The 6,919-nt window shown below is 30.1% G+C and overlaps 1 pseudogene; it reads left to right on the top strand.

The window, feature by feature from the left end:
• The first annotated feature begins 5,715 nt into the window (after nt 1–5,715).
• LOC125839021 (uncharacterized) lies at nt 5,716–6,419 on the top strand (annotated as a pseudogene).
• Nucleotides 6,420–6,919: the final 500 nt, after the last annotated feature.

Here is a 6,919-nt window from a genome sequence, read left to right as displayed (position 1 = left end):
GCGACGCGCCAAGGCCCAACATTCAGAGGCACCTCTCAAGCGTGCTGAGAGGTGCGGCGCGCCAACACTAATGCAACTGGAGCATGTTCTTGGGGCGATAAGAGGTGCGACACATCCCTCTTTTGCCGACTTTTTCAAGTTTTAAACATTAAGTAGGATTCCTAATTTGAGTAGGATTTGTTCCCTACTTTTCCTACTATTATAAATAGATCCTTAGGGCTTCATAATCAGGGTCGACTTTTAGTTTGTGTGCAAGATCAAGTATCTACGTTTGTAATAGGTTTTCATCTTCTAACTCTTCTATTTTCCAGAAATCGCATGAACAATTGTATTTTGTGGTTTTCTAATAGCATGAGTAGCTAAACGCCCTAGTTCTGGGGCTGTAGCTACGAATGGATTGTTGATTATTAAAGGCTTTTATGAATTAATTCTTAGTTGTCATTGTAAGTTACTTCTATATTCTTGTTTTGGTATTTCTTGACTGGCCATCTAGAAATAAATCTATTGTTTAACCTTAAAATCGGGAGAGGAGAGGTTAGATAGACCAGAGGATATAGAAAGCTTGATCGACCCGTTAAGTCAAGGTGATTTGTGTTCAGGAGTGACACCCGGACGAACAACTCGCTTGGTTACGAAATATGATGAAATATAAATGCTCGTCAATTAGTCTATTTATTCCCGCTCAACGATGTAGTTAGGTAGCTAATTAGGGTAGGCGGCGAGAGGTGTATATCCCGACTCATATAATTAACCCTATAAACCAGTAACTTGACAACTGAAATTAGTTCTATGCCAATAATATGATACATGATATTCAGTATATGCTGCAGCCCTAGAATTGCTTTAACTTGCTTGAAACATTATATCAAAGTCGTTCACAATTAGTTATATTCAATTAGTGCATAATTATTAGTAGATAAACAATAAATCATCAACTCTTGAAAAGATTGCTTTTTACTTTTTGTGTAGAATTAAGTGAATATAAATTGATCATAAGTCCCTTGAAAACGATAACTCGTTTCGTTAAGAATCTATATTACTTGTGCGATCACGTACACTTGCGTGTATACTGGGGAGCAACAATATTCAACAACCACACAATGTTAGGACATAAAACACAACACTATCACATTGAATTCCCAAGCCAACAAGACGATTAGAATCATCCAATACTTGGTTATTGGAGATTAACTTCTGTTGATGGAAAGGAATGCCCTCCTTTTCATAAATGGCGGCTTTAACATCTGCAACTGTTTTCATCGGCCTCAACCACTAAGATAAAAAGTTTTGGTTCTAAATTTTGATTCTCTGTCTCTGAAGTACCATATATAATGTTCTCAAGTCCAAACTCTAATAAATAAGATTTTGGCAATGCACGCCAATTAATCACGTCTTTGTAAGTGTCGTCTAGTATAATGATCGTCATTGTTCGACACAATGACCATGGATCTACAACATTGAAACAAAACATATATATAAGTGTACAACTAGTAGTGGCAGAGGTGTGAAGTGGTGGGTTCGAAAGTGATTAGGGCTTCATGCAGAAGCTTACAATTATAAAATCATATGACGATATAAAAACATAATAAAAACATATTAGTATTAATATAAATTGATCAAGCGACTTACGTATTATAAAACTAATATTGAAAATGCATAAATATGTTTAGGAAAAAATTTCCCCTAAACAAAACTCTTTTAAACGACTATATTGTGGATGTTATTGTGTTCTGCTATGAAAATCCAAAATATTCTTCTAATGAAAGAATGACCAAATATGAAAGAAAATTATATTTTCTTTTTAGAAAAAGTTTAAGCATTAATGATAATATTTTGACTTTCCATTAAAGAAAAAATAAAACTTAAAATATAGTAAGAAAATTAGGATAAAATCTTAACATGAAGTGTGAACTTGCACCAATTGCTATAAAATTACAGTGTAGGTGAAATATAATATACGCATATAAACAATATGTTGAATATATTTCCTTGGCTTTTCCATATATTTTATAACACAATAATTGCTTGCTAACAGTACACAAAAGAGCTTGTAGATATCTAATATGCAGCAAATTAAAGTACTAGGAGATGTGTGAGTGCATATTCTTCACTTTGAAGATTGTAATTTTGTAACGTAAAAATTTAGGTAGGAATTTCTAATAGTAGAGTTACCACTTATAAGATCATACGTTAAAAAAAGAAGTAATTTTATGTTAAAATAAACTAGAGAAGGGATGAAAATGAAAACATACCCTGTGTTGCATCCATTATGAATAACCTTACTTTTTCCTCTCCAATTAGAAATTCCAAAACTTCAAGCCTTACTTAGATAAGGGTCTACAAAATCGAACCGAAAATCGAACTAAGCCGTAAATCGAGTCAAATCGAGAAAAAAAAACCCGACTAGTGGTTGGTTTGACTTGATTTGGTATTGAAAAAAAAAACCTGACTATATTTGGGTTGGTTTGGTTTTAACTAAAAAAAACCAACCCGAGAACAAACCAACCCGACATTATATATATAATTTTAAAATTTTATTTTATACATAAAAATATTTACTTTGATATAATTTTTAAATATTTCTTATACTTTTTCATAGTTTTTATTTTTTAATATATTATTTCAAGTTTGAAACTTAGAATTCTGAATGGTTCAATAAAAATTATAGTCCACAGATGTTGATAATTATAATAAAGCTTAAATCAAAATCAAATTAATACTAATGCAAAAAGGAAATCAATTCAACACTAAGAATGACAATAATATTGAATATTTGTTCTTTGATTTTACATTGGTTTAGACAATTCAAATGCATAATCTAATTTCAATTTCCTTCAATATTTAGTCATGTAACTAATACTTATTAAACTTATTTTAGCATAATTTAGTACTTTTAAATTATGATCATTTTCATTATGACTTGTTAATTTGCAATATTTGTTTTATGCGATTTCATTATTATTATTTTTTTGTTGAATATTTTAGTGTCATTACTCATATCATATTTTGTGTTATTTTCTTAAGAAACACCTTAGATAGTTGTATTTTGGTAGGACTAAAGAAATATTTGAAGTACAAGTAAATTATATGTTTGTATGAATACTTTACCGGAAAAACCTGAAAAAATTCAAAAATCCAAAAAACCCGAGGTTGAAAAACTCAATTTTATTGGTTTGGTTTGATTTATAGATTTAAAAACCCGACACAAATGGTTTGGTTTGATAATTGAAAAACCCGAACTAACCCGATCATGTACACCCCTACTTATAGATGCTTCTAGTGTAGTACTAGTCTCATATTAAATAGGTATTTTATTAAAAGTATTTATTTCAGATTATTTGATCATTTATTAAATCAAGAAACTCTTATAATTAATATGACCTTTGAATGTTTAAACAAATTTTCAAAATCTAAAAGTTTCATTTTTTCAAGAGGCTAATAAATACTTCCTCCGTCTATATTTAGTTGTCAAATATTTCCTAATTCAATTTCTGTACTTTTCCTCATTTTTAACAAATCAAAGGACAATATTTTTCCCCTATTATTCCCTTAATTTTTTAATATTGAGTTGATTTTATGAAATGACATGTATTATGAATCAATAATTTATAGTAAGAATGACATATAAAAAGGAATGGAGTGAATATCACAAAATTAAAGTAATTATTTTGATGATTCAAATCCCAAAGACACAGGAATTGCCTCGTTAATTGATCTCAGTAAATGGAAATATATGATCAGTACTATTCACACACACATTACACATACATTGTACGTTAAAATAGGCATATTTATCGGCAAAAGAGAAATGTATCTAGGGACTTCTTATCTAGATGAGGACATATGAATGGACTGAGTAATTTTAATTTTGTAATTATTATACCTTGCAAATATTTATAGATATAATAGATTACTGAAAAATCTACCCATTTTTTATTATATATATTGAAAAGTCATTTCACACATTTTATATTAAAATTAGCCAACAACATTAAGTTTTCTAATTACTTTTAAAAATGTATTCTTGATTGAATATTGTAGTTTGTAATTACATATTTTAAGTTCACTTGAAGGCATGATTGATTCTCTAAATTCTCATGTGTTTGTTTCTTTATATTTTGATTTGTTCATTAATTGTATGTCCCCCCCCCCCCCCCTCCCCACACACACCTCCTTCCCCCCTTAAATAGTATTGTAACAACGGAAAAAGGGCCTAAAATATCCTTGAACTATTAGAAATGGTCCAAAATTACCCTCCATCCATATATTAGCCCTAAAATACTCTTGCTGTCTACCTTTAGGTCCTATATTGCCCTTTATTTTTAACGGTCCCAATTTAAACCCAATTAATAATTTATTAATGGCGTGGTGATTTTCTATTGGCCAGCTTTAAATAATCTAAACTAATTGAAAACCTACTTATTCTCAAATTAGACCCAAATAAAATCTACCCGCCCCAAGTTCATTAAACCCATCTTCCTCACAGGCCTTTCTGAATTGAATCCTGACCTTGAGTTTGAACATCTAAAAGGATATTTGATAAGAGATGTGCATAACTTGATCATTTTGTAAAGGTTACTGTTATTAGACATGGTGATGATACACACATTGGTTGATCATAAAGAGGTTGAAACAAGTTTTGAGTTCTTTCATTTTCTTTTTATGCTAGTCTGGAGGAACTCTAATTTATGGTAGACTCTGTATATGCTGTGAAATGGGAGTTTCGGTTTTAGCTTTTTCAGATAACAATATTGTTATATAGTTTTGTTGTTTACCTCTAACTATTTAATTAAGCACATTGCTCAGATCTTAGTTACTTGTTTTGGAAGTCTAAGAAAGTGGTATGTATTCTGTATTTTTGGGCAACGATTGCATAAATAAACAGAAAATCAAATTCAGTCAATGACACGAAATTCTCATTACCATTGCCCACTTATATTTGATGAGAATGAAACCAAATCTTTTGGATTACTTTATTTTGGATTCATTAGATAGATTCTACTCAAAAATTTGCTCAAGAAATATCATAATCTCCTTTATGTAAATTATCTAGGTTTTATTTCTTTTTCAAAGAATGTAGATGGGATGAAAATAAGAAAAAGAAAAAGTTGTAGCTTTTATGCTCTATGATTTGCCATTTTGCTGTGAGGAAGACGATGATAAAAGATGGGTTAAATGAATTTGGGGCGGGTCTAATTTGGGAATGGGTGGGTTTTTAAATTAATTTAGGTTATTTAAAATCTGACCAATAGAAAATTGTCACGTCATTAATGAATTTATTAATTGGGTTTAAATTGGGACCGTTAAAAATAAAGGGCAATATAGGACCTAAAGGTAAACAGCAAGGGTATTTTAGGGCTAATAGATGGACGAAGGGTAATTTTGTACCATTTCTAATAGTTCAAGGGTATTTTAGGCCCTTTTCCTTTATAACAATGGAGATTATACTGGATAGTATGTTGTTTCAACAGTTTTATAAAATCATCACCTAGACTCATCGTAATCTGATTATTTTTAGAGAATCTCATAAGAATATTTAAAAAGACAATTCAAGAGGCCAATTAGAAATTAATTCGTATAACTTTGGGATTTTGAATAGTCTCAATAATTATTTTGGTCTCCTTAATTTACCATAAACTAGCAACTATAAATAGGGATTGAAGTCTTAGGGATTTATTATTGAATAGGATAGGAAAAAAAGTCACATTATTCGTAATGGATGCAGAAAGGGGTAATTATATTTTCCTTTTCTTCTCTTCTCTTCTATAGTTTTATTTAAGTATTTTGGAAGTTTCATTTTATCGAAAATATCATTTTCTTATAATTTGTACTTTATTTTTTAATGTTTTGTTTTCATTATTATAGATGCATGGTCATTGAGTCGAACAATGCAAATCACTATTCGGGATGATACTACTTATCGAGATGTAAACAATTGGCGTGCATTGCCAAAATCCTTTTTACCTAAGTTTGGAATTGACGATAGTATAAGTGGTACGTTTTCAGAATCTAAACCTTTTGTGGCAATTTGTGCTAATGGTCGAACCAGAAGTCACAATAGCTGTGGTTAAAGCGTACATTCAAGAAGAAAAGGGTAAGAAACAAAAGCTTTTGAGAAGAAAGTGGTGGATCATTGAGAGACGCGCAGATTCTTTCTTCTGTGGGAATGAGCCATGCATGGTTCTTTATTGATTCTTGGATATGCACCAATTATGAGGCTCACCGTAACAATGATTTGTGGAAAAAGTTTGAAGTTAATGGTCACGATTGGAGATGTTAAAGCGTTCATTCAAGAAAAGGAGGTCATTCCTTGCCATCGACAAAAGTTAATGTACAATAAACGTGAAATTCTTATTGATTCTGATCGTCTTTCTAATTTGGGAATTCAGTATGATGATGTTCTACATAGTTGTGTTTGAATATGAGATTATTAATTTGCATATTATGTGTCCTTTTAATGAGAAGTTTCAAATACTTTTTGTTTTTCTGCTCCTTTCTTTCTTTCTCTGCTTAAGATGTAACGAGTTTTTAGCTAAAATTATTCCTTATCTTGGTTTGTTGGTTTAATATAATACTTCTTAAGTTCGCAAAATTAACAATTGTTTGTATTTTCAACTACAGTAAAACATCAATAAATTAATACTCGGTTAATTAATAATTTTTTTAAGATAATAATTTCTTCCGGTCCCAACTTGGGCTAATTGAAAATCACTCATTTCAATAAGATAATATATTTTCAGAAGAGCCATATATAAATATATGGTCCCATTAATATTATAAATTAATAATTCTTTAAAAGTACAAATATACTAAGAAAATTTAGTGAAATGTGATTCTATTATGTTTTTTTTGTTAAAATTTAAATCTAGTTAAAACTCATCTCTAACTTTTCTTATTGCATTTAAAAGTTTCGGTGTTG

The sequence above is a fragment of the Solanum verrucosum genome, unplaced genomic scaffold (genome assembly GCF_900185275.1).
Source record: "Solanum verrucosum unplaced genomic scaffold, falcon-dt-bn FXZP01000163.1, whole genome shotgun sequence".
NCBI lineage: Eukaryota > Viridiplantae > Streptophyta > Magnoliopsida > Solanales > Solanaceae > Solanum > Solanum verrucosum.
Note: the sequence above shows the minus strand (reverse complement) of the source record. Positions and strands in the feature narration are given on the sequence as shown.